Genomic DNA, 20,571 nt, shown 5'->3' with positions numbered 1-20,571 from the left:
AGAGAGTCTGAAAAGGGTACATAAAGTGGACTCCAGGGGTCCTTTTTCGTCATCTAATCCCTTAAGTCCGAAAAAGTATAAAACAATACAGAAGGGATGAATGTTCGATATCTTTATCGAGCCGAACCAGACAAGCGCTCGATCTTTTTGTGCAATAATCCCTCAGGTCCAAAAAGATTAAAATCTAGAGGAGGGATAGCTCTTCCGGTCCTTTTAACGAGCTGGAAGGCCAAAACTCGGCAAACTTTTCATTTTTTACGAGTCAGTGAAAAGAGCTCAAAGAAGACTCGTATTTTGAGGAACGAGTGATAAACAGGGATAGTAGCAGATTCCAGGTACAGGTTGGAATTTTCCAATCACGGCAGTATTACAAGGATGGCTAAATGGGATCACTCTTCGCAGCTGTTCCTCAAAATAGGTAAACAATCAAGTGGATGTGAATGATCGACCAAAGGAAAAGTGGAGGTGACGGTGCACAAACACGACCAAGGCTTTTATGGCTAATGAATTTACGGTCTCAAATGGTTATTTACCGGTTCATTTTTTCTGAATGAGCTTGAACACTGGGGGGAAGCCTGCTCACATGTGTGTTTATTTTTTAACGAGCATGAACCCTTGCGAAAACTGCTCGGATCTTGCGTTTATTTTTTAACGAGCATGAACTTTGCCAAAACTGCTCGTTTTACCAGTCATAAAGTAGTAAGGTCTCGTGTGAGATAGCTATTTTTTATGGAGCTTTATCTCACGAAGCTATGCTCCATATCCTCTCTTTATGCAAGCTGGGTATCGGCTAATCCTACGAGTTTAACGGGTTAGACCTACAGGTTTAAAGGGAGGACCTAAAAAACTAAAAAACAAAATAGCCGCCCGTGCTTGCATTCCAAGAGGTTTGCATGCCCCCAGGTGTAAGTCTAATTTCAAGGTTACCCCTCAATTTGCAGGTAAAACATTTGTTTTACCGGGAGAGGCCTACCTCTTTCTGGTTACCCAAAGATTGTTCTGTTAATTCTTTTAAACAGAAACTTTCTTCGGCGATGTCTATCATTAGGTTATCCAAAGATGGTTACAATTTGTTGCAGAAATAGAATCTCTTTCTTTGGAGGCTGCCCCTACTTATCCTCTAAAACATTTGTTTTAATGGGTGAGGCTTGCCTTTTACCCAAAGATGGTTACTACTTGCTGCCGCAAACGGATCCCCTTCTTTGGTAGAGCCTACATATCTAGACAAAGGTGAATGACCTTTGTTAAACAAGTAACCTTGACAAAAGAATCCTATTCTAGAACAACCCCACTCCTAACAGCCCCTTCTGAGATTCCCAGTCTCTCTTTGTCTTCTTGTCCTTCTTCTCCATGAAGATGGCTCAGAGGAAGATTCTCAAAGATGAAGGGGGGGATGGGGTACGGACTTAGTCATATTCTCCTGCGGAAATTCTACTTTACACCCAAGGTTTTTTCTGCCTCCAGAGCAGACCAGGATGCATGCCCCATGGGCTCCTGCGTTCCTTTCCCGAATCACTCGCATTCATCAGGAAGAAGAACCGGGGGAAGAGACCTTTCTTGATCGAAAAGACCATTGAGGATAGGTATGTGACTATTCGCGATGCGTGATCCCGGAAATGAAAGTTGGTCTACGAGCTTGACCATTCTTCCTTCGTGTGGAAAACACATTATTCGAAAGAGTGAGGAGACTATTTCTTCCATGCAATATATGTAGTCTCGTCCAAGGAGTAGGTTATAATCCAAGGGTCCTTGGACGACCATCAAATTCATCTTGACGGCCTTCCCCTTCAAGGTAATAGGCACATTAGGTAGAATCCCTAATGGTCGACTGGTTCCCCTGTCAAAACCCGAGAGACGCCTTGTCTCGGGCAAAAGCGCCGGGCAACCCAGTGCTTTCCAAGCAATAGAGGACAGGATACTCACAGATGCCCCTTCATCAATGATAGTTCCAGCCATCACCATTTTGTATATTTGGACTATAATTCTAAATGGTATACTGGCTGGTAACCGGGGTCTGCCTAGTTGGTTCCAATCAAAGGACGCAACTAGGTTGCTTGGTGGTGGGACCGAATATACGGCCGGATATGATCCTGACGATGCTCCTTCCTGCGATAAAGGAGTGGGCACATTGCCCTGATGTTCATCAGAATCGGTGTTGATGAAGAGAACCTGGACGGTGTCATCCTTACTCTCTTCGGTGAGGGTGTCGACTGAAGATGAATCCTCAGCGACTGTGGTATGTGAAGATGAAACTTCTGAAGGGAGAACCGGGTCAACTGCCGTTTCGACCTTTGGACTTTCGTCCGGTCCGGATTCAGTAGGTTCACTTTCAGCGACTGACACTTCAGCTGGCCCTATGAGCGGGGCAACTGTATTTTCGACCAACGAAGGACTTGGCACGAGTTTTTGATATCCAGGAGGAAGTAGCACCGGTGCCACCGGTTGATCTTCCAAAACTCTCTTGGCTTCGTCTAAAAAGGGACAACGGCGAAGGGTGTGATTGCCTTCACACAGTTCGCAGGGGAATCTCATTCCCCTTCGTCGTCTAGGACCTTCACTTTCGCTGGTCGACGGTAAGCATTCAACCTGGTTGTCAGAGGTTGACGCTTCCGAATCGTGCAAACGAGGGGACCAGTCCCTTAGTATCCGGGGAATACTGGGACAATCATTGTGGAAGTGGTCTCCTCTACATATGACACATGGCGATTTGGGCCCGGTCCGTGCTGTGTGTGGGTTTTCGTTAGATGCCTTTTGCTTGCCCCCAGGCACCTTTGGCTCCTTTTGCTTCTTTTCTTTCTTCTTCTTTTCCTTCTTCTTTTCTATGGGAGCTCCGCTTTTGGCGGCTTGACCTTTCGAAGAAGAAGGATCGGAGGAAGGCTCATAAGAAGTGGAAGGCTGGAGGGTAGCTCTAGACTGGTCTAACTGTTGAATCGACTGTTCAGGAACCGTGGTGGTCTGAACTACAGCGGTTGAGAATAGCCAAATTGGCAGGCCAATTGTCAATCCTGGAAGCGACAATGTGGCCATGTGGGGTGCACCAACTTCTCCCCAAGAGGAGAAAGGGCTAGGGGTCCCATGCTATGGAATCCCTTGATTGGTGTGTTCCATGTTCTCAACCTTAAGATCAACGTAGGAATTAGGGGTGATTATGTTCCGTTTAAGATGAATTTTATATGACGACGCTTTTAGACACAACTTGCTTTTTCACTTTTTAAGAGTCGAGAAAAAGCTAAAGATGACTCTAGTCTCCTTCGATGTATTAACGAGCCCGAAGTGACAAATGCTCGGATGGACTTTTTCAGTTATAGAGTTTGAAAAAGGCCAAAAGAAACTACTCTGGAGTTCTAGGCAAGGGTGTGCCAAACCTTTCGCGAAACCACATGATACGTTTTACGGTACGAGTGGTCGATCTTCGTGAATGCTGTGTTCACTGCATCGCGATCAGTAGGGCGGCCGACACGGCTTCCTATGGATAAAGGCTTTGTTCCTATAGGGGTCCCCCAATATACGCGACGATACGCGGGGGCACAAGTCCGTATTAGTGCTATCGTCCCTCAGGAGGAATCACCCACCTTCGTAGAGATCAACAGTCACTATGTTTAACGACGCCGGTTCACGTCTCTACCTAGACCTCTACTGTGTTTCGTTATGTTTCAAAGCGTTGTTAGATAAATTCAGTTCTTTTTAGGTTGATCTTGCTTAGCAGTTTGCCTTTACGGATCACCACGTGATGTATGATACAACTCCTAAATGCAGTCTAAGAATGATAAGCAAGCTTTTTCAATTCTTTCAACTTATGAAAACCTTAACTACTGAAGGAAAAGAAAGACATCATCTTTTCAAACAGATCATAGAGCACACACTGATGCACTTTTCCTAAATCGACATGCAAACTGTCAAAATGCACATGCACAATGCAAGTATTTCTTTTCTTCTTCCTTAATGTTGATGTATTACAAAAAGAAAGCTGTTGTATAATTTCGAATTCAATTTCAAGCGAACGCAACAAGTGTTTGTCCAACAATCAAAAGAACACCTTAAGATTCACTCGTTTCAACACAAGAAATACTGAAATTCGAACCATATAACGAAAGCAAATGCTCAAGCAGCTATGAACAGCAATAAACTAACTCTTAGAATCACAACGACACTTTCTCACAGGTCTAGATTCAAGAGGTCATAGCAAGACTAGTTCACTTTCGCTATGGGAAACTGTGAATGACAGCAAGAAATACAATAAGAACAATCACGGTTTCTTCATACAACTGAGGCAGAATGAAGGCAAAGAGAAGTGGTTTCAGCTGGGTATACAGGTTGACAACTGGCTGCAAAAACAATACTGAAAACTGGGCAACAGACAGTGGAGAATCCAAGTTGCACAAGGCAAAACTGGATCAGCGCAGGTCCTGCACTGTGGATCTGAGATGCAGCGCAGGTAGCCCCTTCGGGACCTGCGTTGCAGTGCAGGTAGCCTTTGTGGCAGCTGCACTGATGAGACAAGTCACGTCTCTCTCAGATTCCGGGTCACAGTTTGCTAAAAAATGAGCGGTTTTTGGCCAAATCAGAGGCTGTCAGTCAAGTATACACTAGAGGATGATTAAAGGAGGATGAACACTATCACAAAGAGCTAAAAAGAGTCCTTGTGGATCTGCTCTTCGAATCATAAACAGGCCCAGCACTGGACTAGAGTAGCTGCCCTCTACTTTGCATTTGAAGGACTCGCATGCAGTTCGATTCGGTACTCTTGTTTAAGAAATGAATAGCAAGAAACACAAGCTACCAACAAGACACGATCCCCAGCGGAGTCGCCAGTCTGTTGTGGGGGAAAGTATCCAACTCGGAATGACCCTAACCCACTCTAAGGGTGACAGTTCCTTAGCAACAGCTGAAAGCAAAGCTATCTAAAGTTTCTTCTTTATGACATGCAAGAGATAAAAGGAAGAGATCCACTTACCGATGTCTTGCGCAAATGGTCGATCCAATCTCCTTTGATTGCCGCTTGCTCCCAGCTCCAAGTCTTTTCACGGGCCCAGCTACACGAGATCCTGCAAACAAGACAAAGAAAGGAAACTACAAGAAGCATGCATTCATAATCGATTCAAGGATTAGCATAAATCAAAGACGCAAGTAAGACAATACACCATTGAAACACATGCGAATAGAAGAACCTCTAAAGCTTTATTAATATATGGAAGTAAGGTTCAAGCGGTGATACAACCATGAGAGGTCCAATCCAGCATCACCTTCCCGACGGAGAGAAATCTCTTCTTCACCTCCCTCAAGCAATCACCCAATGCTCACAACTGTAAACCAACAGCAATTCTTTGCACTAAATTCCGGCCTCCTTAGATCCCATGGGATGAGATCCTTATATAGAGTTTTGGAGTGAAGATAAGTCAGCTTGATGTGTGACTTGTTGTCCTCTTCAACTCCAGTTGTTCTTCAGTTCTTCACTTGGAGTTTCTGTCTTCCACTTGGAGTTTTAGAAGCTCTTAACTCATCATTAGGCGAATCTTATCATCAAGTGTCTTTTTAGAAGCTTCCTGGGCACTGGCACTTTGAGAAAAAGATTCCTCCACATGTCCAAGTACGCCCAACGCAGGTAGCCTTTGTTCTACTTGCTATGCAACGCAGGTAGCCTTTGTTGTACCTGCTATGCAGCGCAGATGCCTAGTGGAGCAGCTGCAATGATCCAAAACTGACCTGTTTTTGAGTGTTTTTCAGTGGAGAACTGACTTGCAGTGCTGTGGTTTGCTGACCTTGTTCCTCTAAGGGTAAGAACAACTTGTTTAGGGACTTTGGATCCCTTAGATTATTGACATTTCATGCTCTATGCTGTAAGGCACAAAAGTGTCTATAACACATGGAGAAAAGGTTCTCCTAAGTATTGTTTTACGTCTTTTCAGGCCCAAGATACTAAATTTACGAAAAGGAATATCTTGTATTTTTATTTTTTACCTCTTTTTCAAACTCTCTAAACATGAAAAAGAAGTCAAGTTACACCTTCGTTGGACTTGTAAAATCATTAAACAACGCTAGACTTATCAAACATGATGAGATCGAACCAATCCTTCTCAGGGCTAGTTAAATATACTCGGAAGGATTCATTTAAAGGATGAACTTATAGATCGAGCATATGTTATCCTCCTCAAGCTTGTCAAAAAATAAAGAGGTATTGGCCAAAAATGGTTGGGGAATTGGGAAAATAGGGTACTAAACCTATTAATGGCAACGAGTCGCTCTTGAACATGACACTCTTTCACTTCATCTCTATGACTGCTAGGTTGGGGAAATCTGCTTGCCTCTTTGGTTAACCACACCATATTAAAATACTCCATAATCAGTTTTGAGTCAATGTTTCCGACTCCATAAAGTGTTGCCGATATGTTCAAGAGAAGTCCTCTAGTTGACATCTTCTACAATACTCTTAAGCCTTCTTTCATGTTTGTCATTCCTGAAAAAACTCTGCATCAACATCATTCTGTCTCAAATCTTGATACCTGTTTCATGTCGTTGATGAGGGATACATAAAGGCCCTCCTGCGACGGGTCACTTCCTGTCAACATCAGATCATTATCCATGAAGTTGACTTAGAAACTCCTTTTAGTACCTTGGAGCTTGCATACTTCGATGGAAAGTTTCCTCACTTTCGGTTACATGTTCTCACCATTGGCCTTCAACCGAAAGATTTTGTGTGGTGTTTGAATTCAACTAATTCATTCACACCACATAGATTGTACTGTAGTACCTTGAGAGAAATTATCATTATCAGTGGTTTCTCTTGTATTTTTTAACGACTTACATCATTAGACAATAACAGATGATGTCTACCATGTTTGACTCCAGCTCATTTATTTGCATGGTTAGACTCGTACTGTCAAGTGACGAGGTAGAAGACCTTGAATCTAGTTTCATCCGTTCGGGTTGCGATTTCAGGATTCATACAAGATAACAAAAGTATGACAGCTATGATCCTTCATATGGTCATCCAAGCATGGGTCCACACTGTCATCCATGGACGAGACTTCTTTGATTATTGTACATGTATATTGGCTTATGTGCTGAGTATGGGTATGCCTCCCTCAACAATGGTATCATGATGATAATATGTATTTTAATAGATGTTGATCTCGACCAACCATTGCTTGATTCACACTTGTCACAAGGTAAAGCACTTTAGTCCTCAACCACTACTTCTGACTTTGTACTTTAGGAGGCAATCTGTTACATGTAATTTTTCACATTCATTGAAATGGAATGGAAACTAGAACAATCAACATTCTTGACACCTTGTCATTATCCCTTTGCAAAGCCTCAATAATTGATTCTCCAAAAAGTCCAAGAATTTTGGGTTTATCAGCCTAAAAATTCATTTTTGGCCCCAACACACTTTACCTTTCAGTCCACCTGTGATGGTCGCATGTTGCACAAATGATCATCTACACTAACCAGCGCATGTTGTTCTACTTTCCAGGTGCGATGGTTCTAGAATTTCGAGAAAAATAAAATATTTATGAAACTTTTTCTTCTAGAAGCTTCTAAGGTGGTTTTAACCATTTACTATTTATTAATATCTCGAATTCCTATGTTATCCTACTATAAAAGTCTTATATCTTATCCCTAGAGATTATCCTCCTCCATGTGTGGATCTCAAGCCTAGATTGGTAAATCCTAAACTGTAACACCCTCCTCCCACACTACCCAAGTAACCCGCCAACCGGGAAAACATGTGACGAGAGGCTACTATGATCAGATTCAACCTCCTATGTGACCTTAAGGAAGTGAAATCGATGGAAACATAACATACAAATCTTCCATATCATCTACAGGACTCTCATGAACCATCCCAACCACTTAGGTAACTAGCCCCTAGGCCCCCCTGAGTTTTTATACCATTTTTTCCTCGGACGCTTCCATGATATGGACTTGAAAGCGTCCAATAGGCTTTGGATGTTCTCATGCCAAGGCATGCCAGAGTCTAGGGACTATTTTTCCTAGTGTCATGTCAACGTCCCTGGGATTTGAGGCACTTTTTCAAGCCCAGAGCCTAGGTCACTGACCAGAATTGAATGACACCTTCAAAACAGAAAGATAATAGGGAAACACTGATGAAAATGTAAATACTTGAACAAGCCCTTAACCAAATCCCTACTAGCCATGACAGACATTTCGTCAAGCATATCACAAATATGTAAATTATCTACTGGTGTAAACAACATATTTAAGCATAAGGTTCTCATACTTATCTGAGAATCGATATGAAGCATTGTTCCCTTATATTATTTGTTGCAATATCACATATTAGGTCATATATACATTATTCATTCATTTACAAGTAAAAACATGATGAGAGCCATACATAACCATTGTCATAAAATATATACATAACCAACATAATAACAACATAAATACCAAGGAAATCACAACCATATGATTCACATATAAACCAATATAATACTCATAGAATTACAAGGAGAAATAACCTCATATTGATGATGCAAAATCCAAACCCGAGATGGGACTACCATGTTCCACCCGACCATAGAATGGTTGAGCCAAATCTCTTTTCAGCCATTCACCCTTGTGCCATATTCCAAGCATGAATGTGGGACTCAAACCAAAACACCAACCAGGGAATCTCGAGGCTAAACCACCTCACCCTCATCAATAGAAACCGAGCTTTACAGTAATCCATCCCGGATCACTAAGCCAACACAATAAACATGTAATAATAGGCTTTACCATGATCTCCACCCAATCACTAGGCTAAACAAGCATGGATGCCACCAGATTTCTCCACCTACACCATGATGAATTTTCCTGTCTCCTAGTCTCTCAGGCTTTACCATAATCCACATTGTTTCACTAGGCCCTAAACCGAGACCCACTCTCCAGTATTTACGACATATCCCAACCTGACATTACTTGGCCCAATAGAGAGCAATCCACCTATTGGATTTACCATATATCCTGCTAATCACCGACAATGATTCCTAGGCCCACCGAGGCAACACAATCTTGGCTTTACCGTAACCCACAGTCTAGCTCAAGGGTTGCTAGGCTAGTGGATTTACCGTGATCCACAGTCTAGTTCAGGGACCACTAGGCCATGGACTATATCATTCGGAGATCCACCTCACTCAGATTCGAAGCCATCCGACAATCTAGTTCACAACCAAAACATGAGAACCCCATCACATCATGGCTATCCATAAATGGAAAGGCTAGGCTAAAAGCATTGTCACACCTAGAAAAACCCATGCCAATACAACAAAAGAACCACATGCAATACCATGCATGCCAAATCTAGCAAGGAAAATACACATGGAAATCGATACCTAAAAAGAATACTATTTGTAGCTGCGTGAACTTACTCTTCCTTGCTTGCTCCTTCCTTCCTCTTCTTTGCCTTTCTTGATCCAATATCAAAGTTCTCCAAGAAAACTCTAAATGTCTAAGAATGAGAGAGAGAGAGAGAGAATAACGAGAGCTCCAAAATTGAATTGACAAAAGGTTACAAATTGATCCTCTGAAGCCTTTTTATCATTTAGGTCTCTATTTTATTCATTTTCAATTATTTTCCTTCATTTTCCTCCTCACATGCAACCTGTGACCTTTCACCTTCCTTTTCTCCTAATTTCCCTTATTTTAAGAAATAAATGTGCCAAATATGCCATATTTCCTTTCCAAAGCCTTATCCATTGCCTTTTCCAATTTCCTTAGCCATAATAAACCAATGAACACCAACTAGGATGTTTTGCCCAACATTCAGCTTGGAAAAAGTGTCCCATCAACCGTGGTTATTATTTTTGCGTTAATTAACTTTTATTATATGGAATTTTCACCAGGGATGTTACATAGACTACCACTTTTACCCTATAAATTCATTACCTCCCATATAGTCTGTGTTTGATTTTGGAGACTCTTAGCTATGACTTGATGATGTTGTTTTTACCTAAGGATCTATTACCATCCTTGAGTTGTGATTGAAGGCTTGCCTTGTGGCTAAGGAAGGACAAGTTTGGTGGGAGATTCTACTTTGTCAAGAACTATAAAAAGGGTTGTAATCTTCTCCTACATTTCATTAATACAAGAAGCTTTGTTTTCCTATACTTTGTGTTTATTTGATGGATATGTGTTTCAATGCCTACTTGACTCATTAAATAGAGTTATTAGTTTATGCTATGGATGTCTTATAGTTCTCTTGTTTCTTATGATTGTCTTGTAGTTTCCATTTATAGTAATTGGAGTTGGACGTAAGTCTACAAGCCAAGAGAAGAGGAGGACTAGCGTTGGATTCAACATAGGTATTTCCTCCATTTATTAATTTCTCTAAGGAAAACATTGTCCTTTTTTGTTTCTGTTGTTTCTAGATCAACCACTAGATCTAAGGGACTCACTTCTGTCTACAGAAGAGAATTTTCCATAAAACACACTTCCTTCTGCAGACTGAAAATCGTCAATTTTTACATTATTTGATACACATATTTTCTCATTCGGAAACAACATTTTTATTGGTAGAACAAATCTGGCAATTATTTTATCTTTGCAGACTGCTTTTGTAATTGTGCTCACATTATTTTAATAATGAAATGGTTATGATTCACATTTCAATTTTCTGAATGTGTACATGTGGGAGTGCGAAGGAAGTAGAATAAAGGCTTCTTTCGCACTCTACACATATTGTTTAGATGTTTTTGGTTTTCCCAAAATTTAAAAATACAATTTATTAAACTATTTATTTATTTAATTAAATAAATTGATTTAAGATAGCTAAATAAACATTCCCCTACAGGGGTGTGAAACAATGGGAGGCACACTTGGGTTTGATTGATATGACAGAGAATTTATTGGTTTGGGATGGTGGGTGGTATCCCCCATGCCCTCACATGCTTATTCACTGTGATAACATGAAGTGTCACAGATCAAGGTAGATCCACGACGTGAAGGTTGGTAACCCTCGGTGCCTACAGGTGGTGGGAGCGGAGGTGGAGTTAAGACCATCTGTCTGGCGTATAAACTCGGGTCCTCAGCTTCTTAGGGAGCCTAAGTTTGATGTTTATAGGTTCGCGGTGCCGAGAACGCAAGAGGTATACCCAGTTGTTGCATGTCTTAGTTCGAGGTTGGCGTATAGATGCTAGTATGTTATAATTCTATCTTTGTATCCTGGGTTGGGGGTTGCCACTCATGATAAGCCTCACATATGGAGGGGAAAGGAAACATTGGCTAAATTAACAGGTTCTGTGACTAGCAATATTAGCTTTCTTGACTATGTAATGTCGATTTCTATCTTTTTTGGCAACATCCTTTCTCGCATGGGCATGTTTACTGGTTTCCAGTTTTTTCTCATGATGTTTCCTTTGCATGTTGATAATTGGGTTCCTCGTTTTAAGCTTGAATTGTCTGGGAAAGTCCTGTGGAGAGTAAGGGTTATGGTAAATGATCAGGGCCGAGTCTACAAACTCGGGGCTCAGGGGTGAATTGGAGTCACCATTTTTATTCTGGTGGTACCTCCCACTCCCAGAGGGTTATTGTTTATGTATTCTTGCTGGCTCAGGTAGTGGAATTCTGAAGGGACGTAGTGTTGTCCGATGCTTCATTTGTTTTTCTGGTCATACATTAAATTAATGTTTGTCTTTTGGGTGGTTCTCTATATCAATCATATTCCAGGTTCGCCTACGTTGTATCCACTTCCAGCCTCTATACAGTGAGCTGGTTTAAGAGTGAGGGAAGGTGGAAGAAAGTTGAAGAAAGGGGGCTCGACCTTGGTAGATATGGTGAAGTATTAGCCTCACAGTGGAGTCTTGGGCTGAGGCAGAACAAGCCACAGACACCAGAAGTGAAAAGGAAAAGAAGTTGGTTCATCTTCTGGTCAGACTACGTGGCAAAGGATTGCGCGACAGAGTACTGTGCGGCAGAATACTAAATGGCAGAGAACTGCGCAACAGAATACTAAATGGCAGAGTACAAGGGTGTCTGAAAACAAACTCTAAGATTCTTTAGGACACAGTTTAGGCATACTGTGAAGGGACCTCGATACAGGGGAAACAATTTATCGTGACCTGGGAGGCAAAGTTGAATTTGAAAGCCAAGCTTGAATCGCCAGTTAAAGATTGGGAGGAGCTAATCACGAACCTTGGGTACACTTGCGATCGTCTCACCCTGTTTAGACAGACCGTCCATCTCTACTGGTTGATGAAATGCATAGTGGCCAAAGCAATGGCTACGACCACCAACACTGCAACACAAAGTGAGGCCGAGCCAGGCCTCCAAGACATTCAAAACGAGCTCACCCTTATTAAACTTCGATTGCAGAATCAGAACGCTTGCTTGGGTCGCATTGAGAGGCATCTCCCATGTATGCAGCAATCTAAATTTCCAAGATCAAGTGCTAAAGATCCTGCTTCGATGGAATCGTCATATGATTAGTTGGTCAAAGTTATGCCTATTAATTTTGGCTTAATTTTGGTTGTATATGTCGGGTAACATCTATGTTTTAAGTGTTATGCTTACTATTTGGTTTCCAAACTATTAGCCTTATAAGGCTTGGTTAAATTGACTCAAACTATTTATGTTTTGGATGGTATATTTTGTGATTCGGTGGTCAATAGACCTAGTTTCCCACTGGCCAGGTTGAGGCCACCAAACGACTTATATATTTGTAACCTGCCTATTTATAGGTAAATGAATGAAAGGTACTACTAAGCTTACAATAAAGAAAAGAAAAAAGATAGCCAAATAAAAATGTTTTTAAAACTAAAAATCCATTTGTTTGTGCATTTTATCATTCTTTTCAATTTTCTAAAAGGCAACAATTTCTCGCTAAAGGGCCAGGAAAAGACTTTGCATTCGATCATGGTGGTGTGCAATATGGTAAATAAAAATAATTTTAATGCATCCAAGAAATCATTGAAGATCAATAAAGTGTAAAGCATAAGATATTAAAGACTAAAAATGAATTTCAACACACGTGAATTGGATACCTCATCCTAAATAAACAAAATGATCATCTCATCAAATTTTAAATAAAAAGAAATACAAATAAAGAAAAATTTATATGTGGACGTCATAGCAAGAAAATGCAAAACCTCAAACAATTCACAATGTTAGAAGAATTTATAAATGAAACTAAGTATCAATTTATGCAAAAAAGAGATCACACTATTAAGAACAACTTGAAAATTCTTATTGGCCCGACTCTTACCAAATTTATTGGCCAAAAGCTAATTAGAAAAAAAAACATTACAAATTGCAAAAAATTGTTTCCTTGCCAAAAAAGGGAAATAAATATAGATCCAGAAAACTCTCAAGATTAGTAAATAACCAAAAGCTATTAACTATGAGGGGTATTTATTGAACATGATTCTCTAGTCTTGAATGCGATGACTACAAAAGCTAAAACTCACAGTGAACATGTTTTTCCATGTGAGCCAATCTACCTTCAAAGCGATCTAGTTTTTCCTGTAAACAACCCTAACACCTTTGCAAATTTTTGCAAATTTTCTCATATGTCCTGCATCTACCACTAGTTGTGTTATAGATCATTCATGAATGAGATGATTGTATTCCAGTCATCATGTTTGTTTCTTATGAGTTGTTCCAGAAGCATCTTGAGATATGCAAGCTCATTGCCAAACTTTTATTGATTAGATGCAGGGTCGTTAAAATCAAGTTTGTTGACAGGGCTAGGATCTATAACCTTCCCCCAACCAATTCTCTCCATGTGATGGGAGACCTGCGCTGCAGTGGTCTTGATTCAGCTCATAATGGTGAACCAGCAGAAGATCATCCCCATGGGATAATTATATGGAGTAACCGTTGATATAGAAGGTGTGAGCGTAATGGCCGCATTTGAGGTTATAGAGATCGTCAATGACAGTAACACATACCCCACGCTCCTGGGAATTGACTGGGCCATTAATATGAACGGGGCCATCAATCTAAAGAAGAGGACACTGTCATTTGAAATGAAGTCGCTTCGGGTTGTAGTACCATTGGACCCTACAGAAGGGTCGTGCTACACTAAACCAGTCCGCGATTATGAAGAAAGTGAGGATGAATTGGATCAAATCTACAAAATAACAGCGCGAGATCAGGAATGGATCAACCTGATGGTGGATGGGCGGATTGCATGGGACTGGGAGAGTTCCTGCACCTCTGATTCAGACGAAGAGTTGGAGCATTGGCAGAATCGTTTGCATGAAGTATCTGCACTATGGTGCAATATGATAACGAAGGCGTTGCATTATGTCTCATCGGAGGTAAGAAAACTACCATACTATGATGGTTTAACTGACGTAGATAAGTTTTTTGATGCATTTGAGCATGAAGTCCCTGAGGATCACCGCTTCCAAGCATTAGATTTGGCACTGCGCGCTACGCCTGCATGATGGTGGGGTACGCATAAAGATAGTTTTGATGGATGGCAAGATTACAGAAGAATGATGAGGTTACGGTTTGGGCGACCTAACACTAGATTGACTTTGAAATATAACGAGAAGGATGATCTATGTGATCACCTAGCGAAATGGACTAAAGCTTGGGGAATAGAACTGCAACCGGAGTGGGTACACATATTTTGCCATACTTTGGATACAATTCCCATGAAATAGTATCTGGAAACGAAGCTCCACCATGGCACCGCGGAGTGGGATGTATTGAGGGAAGGATCCTTATTGACCTTCAGTTTTGAAGACGGATTCACAAGCATCAATGAAGCACTACAAGAGATTAAGGCGGTTATCTTCAGAACATTGCAAGAGCCCATGGAATGGGTCCAACCAGATTGGAGCACCTAACTACGCCATGTGCTGGAATGTTATAATGTAACTACTAAAGAGGAAGATGAAGATCCAAGAAACATTAACATTCCAGAGGCAGAAGGGCATTGTGAAGTCAAGGGCCCACAAATAGACAACCCGAACATCACCGCATCGTTGAAGACAAAGCAAGTAAATATTGGCATTGAAGCAGAACCGAAGTTTGCAAAGATTGGACACTATTGGGACGATGCTACTGTGGATAAAGTTGTTGAGTTACTCCGTGAATATCAAGATCTCTTCCCTACCAAGTTTTTAGATTTGAAGGGCACAATTGGCGATTTGGGTGTTACGAAAATCACTCTGAAGCTGGACGCGAAGACTATTAAACAGAGGTCATGTCACCTTAATCCTAAATACAAGGAAAAGGTTCACCAGGAGCTAGATAAGATGCTGGAAGCAGGCATCATAGAACTTGTGGAGGAATATGATTGGGTGAGCCCGGTGGTAGTTCAGGAGAAGAAAAAAAGAGGTGAAATAACAATTTGTGTAGATCTGTGGAAGCTCAACGATGTGTGTGTCCACGACCCATTTCTGACACCATTTACAGATGAAGTGTTGGACAATGTTGGGGGCAGGAGGCATATTCCTTCACTGACGGATTCTTGGGGTATCATCAGATTAAGATCGCGACAGAGGATAGAAGTAAAACGACCTTCGCAACGGAATGTGATTGTTTTCAATACATTGTGATGTCGTTTGGACTCAAGAATACGCCTGGGATATTTCCCGCATAGTCATAGTGGCATTTAAGGAGTTCATTCATAAGTTATTGGAACTTCAATGATTGGGCAGTGTTCGGTTTAGTGAAGCACCATGTAGCAAGTCTGCATCTGATGTTGGATACGTGTTGCAAGTACCCTATCGCTCTAAATTTGAAAAAATGCATATTATGTGTCTCCTTTGGGATCTTGTTGGGTCACGTGGTGTGCAAGCAAGGATTGATGGTGGACCCTGCAAAGATTGCAGTAATTGTGAATTTGGAGGCCCTAAGGAACATTAAGCAGTTGCGAGCGACGTTGGGACATACCGCGCCCATGGAGAAATTGTTGAAGAAGGACGCAACATTCTGTTGGGATGAAGAATGTCAGTGCAGCTTAGATGTATTAAAATAAAAGGTGGTCACCGCGCCGATCTTGGTATTCCTTGATTAGAAAAAGGAGTTTCACGTACATGTGGATGCTTCTTGCATTGCGTTGGGTGCAGTGTTAACACAGGCTGGTGAAGGAGAAATGGACCATCCTATAGCCTTCGTGAGTAGGAAATTATCGAAGGCTTAGAAGAATTATTCAACAACTAAGCGCAAAGGATTAGCCATGGTCTACGCGCTGTAAAATTTCAGGCACTATCTGTTAGGAGGACATTTCAAAATGTTCAAAGATCATTCTGCCTTTAAGTACCTGATCAATAAGCCTGTGTTGGTGGGGGGGGGGGGGGATCTGTAGATGGTTACTACTATTTCAGGAGTATGAATTTGAAGTCATTGTGAAGCCAAGGAGGTTGAATGCAGGACCTGACCATTTGTCGCAAATCAAAACATGCGAGGAACCTAATAATCTGGAGGAAGCGTTGCCAGATGTGTAGCTCTTTGCGGTGTAGGTAGTGGATAATCATTTTGCAGACATTATTCAGTTCTTGACTACAGGGATGGCACCAGAAGGATACACAAGTAGGCAAAAAAAATGAATTAATAGTGCGCGCAATAGATTTTTTAGTTATTGCGGGGCATTTGTATAAGATGGGTGCAGATGAAATATTGCGAAGATATGTGCCAGGCTTTGAGAGGGATATCATTCTTGCTGAAGCTCATGGGGGAGCTATGGGAGGTCATTATGCAGGCAAGGCAACTACGCAAAAGATTTTGCATGCAGGTCTATGGTGGCCAACGCTGCACAAGGATTCAAAAGCGTATTGTAAAGCATGTGATGCATGTCAAAGGACTAGAAGACCATCGCAAAGGGATGACTTGCCACTACATGCTCTAGTATATTTGCAGCCATTTGAGAAATGGGTGATTGATTTTGTGGGCCAATTCATCCCCCAGGGAAGAAAGCGGGTGCGCGTTATATCATCACCACGACAGAATATCTAACCAGATTGGCGGAAGCACATCCAGTTAAGGATTGTATGGGGGCTACGACAACAAATTTTTGTTTGAATATGTCTTAACCATATTTAGCTACCTGAAAGTGTTGATGAGTGACAGGTATACTCACTTTCTGAATGAAATGATCAGCGCGCTCACTGAAGAATTCCAGGTCTACCATCAGAAAAGTACACCATATCACCCACAGGCCAATGGAACCGTTGAAGCCTTCAATAAGATTTTGGAGAACGTGTTGACGAAGATCTGCAACACGCGGCGAAATGATTGGGATGTGCATGTACCTGTGGTACTATGGGCTTATAGCACTACTTGTAACCCGCTGACAGGGCAAATGCCATTCAAATTGGTATATGGTGTAGAAGCTGTAATGTCGATGGAGTATATTTTGCCTAGTCTGCGCATAGCAGCTCTAATAGGTATGGAAGATCACGAGGCCTTGGAGAAATGGCTCGCGCAACTGATAGAGCTCGAAGAGGACCAATTTTTTGCAGGATTTCATCAACAAGTACAAAAGGAACGAGAAAAATCATGGCACGATCGCCACATCAAGCTTCACAAGTTCAAGGTAAATGATCTTGTCTTGTTATATAATAGTAAATTCACTAAATTTCTGGGGAAATTCCAAATGCATTGGTTGGGACCATATATAATCAACGAAATTACAGATGGAGGTGCAGTTCAACTCGTGAATCTAAATGGGGAACCTTTTCCAGGAAGAGTGAATGGAAGTAGGTTGAAATTGTATACAGGGGATCCTGCGCAGTGACTATATGGCGGTAGGATGGTCTTAGTGCTCCACGCAGTTGCAAGAGAGTGAGGGACTATAAACTACACTGCCAGGTTTGGAGGACAACGCAGTGGGCAGGCTGCGTAGACCATGACAGAGATGCAATCCAGGAAGTTGTGTCATGGAGGAAGGTACCGCACAGCACAGTAGAAAAGTGACCGTTGGAGTCATTATTCATGACTTGATGACCAGAAGACAGTTAAGAGGAGCGGGATGGCGGCATTTAAGGCAAAAATCTTTGAAGATCTGCCGCCAAAACTGTATTTACTATCATAAATTGGGGGGAACGATCGGATTTGAATTCAAAACTCCCTATAAACTACGCGTGCCGGTCCAATAGAGAACACTTTGCGCTCTCAGAATTGTTAGTGAGATTTGCTATATGTCACCTATCAACTGATCTTATCAGGATGATTTAGTCATGAGACTCACGTTTTCTAAGTTGTCTGAGCTGAACCAAAAATTTATTCTAGAAAAAATGTCTGCACCGAGTCCTGCTGAAACTATGAGCAACGGTGATGTTGCCTCTGAGGGAGCTGCCCCAGAGGTTGTAAGTATGGAAGCTCTGGCTCTTGTGCCTACGACACTGAGGTCACCTAGGCCGAAGCCTACACCCACTAGAGAAAACCAACCGACCAAATCAAAGAAGGAAAAGTAGAAGAAGTCGGTGTCATTCCGTGCTTCCCCAAGGAATCATTCTAAAACACAGAAGCTGAAGAAGGATAAGTAGAAGGTATTGGACCTGGAGGCGGAAGAAGGCTAGGGAACCGAAGACATTGATGTTGAAGGAATAAAACCCATGACCAGGCTACCCAGGTATATCCCTCCGTGGAAGGGAAAGGCGAAGGTCCCAAAGGACCCAAATTTTGAGAAGTTCATAGTTTCCACGACACTGCTATCGGATCAGGCCCCTTTTGAAGGTTCACGGTTCACGCAGATCCCACTGTTGAAAATGGAGTATTGGGACCTCGCATATCATGTTAGGTTTCCACACCTAACAACAAATAAGTATATGCGTAGGGTTTATTATGTCGAATCAGGTGTGACAACATTAGAGATGAAGGAATGGGTCTGCGGTGTCAAGAACTTGGGGTTACTTAATCTGCTATGGGTGCCCCATTATCACTGCACCCCCATTAACATAATTGTGTGCGCTAGCTTCTCACATTGGTGCATGACGACTGTTTGTGGCTAGGAGGGCCTATACCCATTACAGACATGCTAATTCATAGAGTCACGCACCTGCCATACGAAGGACTGAACCCGGCTAAGGAGTTTGGCGAAAATACGGGGGAAAAGGACCTCGCAAAAAGAAAGAAGAGAGATTACGGCCTCGTGAAGAAGTCGCGAGGATATTCAATTTTGTCGATAACAGACCCAGCAGTTCAATTAGCCACCGAGATCTTAGCAGGGAAGGTGATGAGGAAATGTCGCACGGATGAAGTTTCAGTGCATGTAATTTCCATGGTTGCCCAGTGCGCAAAGGGCGTACAATTCAATTGGTCTAGATACCTCTGTCAGGAGTTTCTTGCGAACTGTCGAGAGGCCCAAGATGAAACCAAGTTGTTTCACTACGCTTGGTTATTATTGTCCATTGTGCTTGTCGTGTGGGAATTGTCGGAGGACAGCCAATTTCCTCCGCTTGAGGAAGGATTGCCGGAAGCAGCGCAATTCGCATCCTTATGTGCTACAAAGGACCCCGCGCAAATTACAGAGACGAAAATATTTTCGGTCCTTATGGAAAAGAGCCTTCACATGGCCATTAACCAGCGTCCGAGGTTGTCCCCAACCTTGAACATGCAGTTGTCACCCTACGCGGCATTCAAAGCTGACTTCCACGGAGTGTACATTCAAGCGCAAAAGGATGCCCAACAAAAATGACATGACTTGCCATATTTGGTGACGAAAATAGTTGTGCTGGAGGTGGTAGCGAGATGGCCTGCAGAGTGGTGCACCCCCTCAGACTTGGATGTTGGAACAAGCACAGGCGCAAGGAGTTCTGCTACGCAAAAGAGAAAAGAGGTAGCTAAGCAAGTTGCGCGTACACTCGCAGAGTAGAAAAAGAAGGAAGTCATAAAAAAGGCTCGGGTGGAACAAGAATGCGCTGCCAAAGAGAAGGCCGAACAGGAGCAGCGCGAATCACAAAAAAGTGACAAGTCACCTTCACCGGAGATAGAGGAGGAGGAAATTTTAGGGCAAGGCGGCAGAGGAGATGAGGGGCAGAGCACCCCATTCATTCTGAAGAAACGTGGTAAGGCGCAGCAAGAAGGCACAAGGAAGAAGCAAAAATTGAATAAGTCACACATTGATCCCATGGTCTTAACAGAAGGCAATCTCGATGATATGGGGATAAAATCATGGATACCACGACTGAATTGTTGCAGCAGTTGGAGTAGCAATATATGCAAGCGTTGGGGAGCGTCCAAAAAGATCTGCACGAGCTACAGATCCAAGCAAGTAGGATACAGGTGGGCACCGAACAAGCGAGCGCGAAGCAAGAGAGCCTGACACCTGGGACGAGCCAAGCAACCGAGTTAGTAAGGACCCTTGACCTCAGAACCATAGCATTGCCAGATGGGTCCCTTCATGCAGAATCCGTCGATGATCATATTATCCTAAGTACTATCAAAAACATCGGACTGAATATAGCGGCGCTCTCCAACGAGACCCTCCACGTTCTGCATGTAGGGGTGACAAATGAATTGGGAGCCCAGAAGCAGCGCGCCCTCAACCTCATCAGCGAATACAAAGTGAACAATGAACAGATGTGCATTGAAAAGATAGAGCCTCTGAAGGAAAAGGAGATGTTGCAGGCGCAGAGTTCATGACTAGAGTCAGTAGTCGCAGAAGCATGCAGG

Source organism: Pinus tabuliformis, chromosome J (assembly GCF_031772625.1).
Source record: "Pinus tabuliformis cultivar Carrire ecotype Pingquan chromosome J, CPIR1, whole genome shotgun sequence".
NCBI lineage: Eukaryota > Viridiplantae > Streptophyta > Pinopsida > Pinales > Pinaceae > Pinus > Pinus tabuliformis.
The sequence above is the reverse complement of the archived record's forward strand: the minus strand, read 5'-3'. Positions refer to the sequence as shown.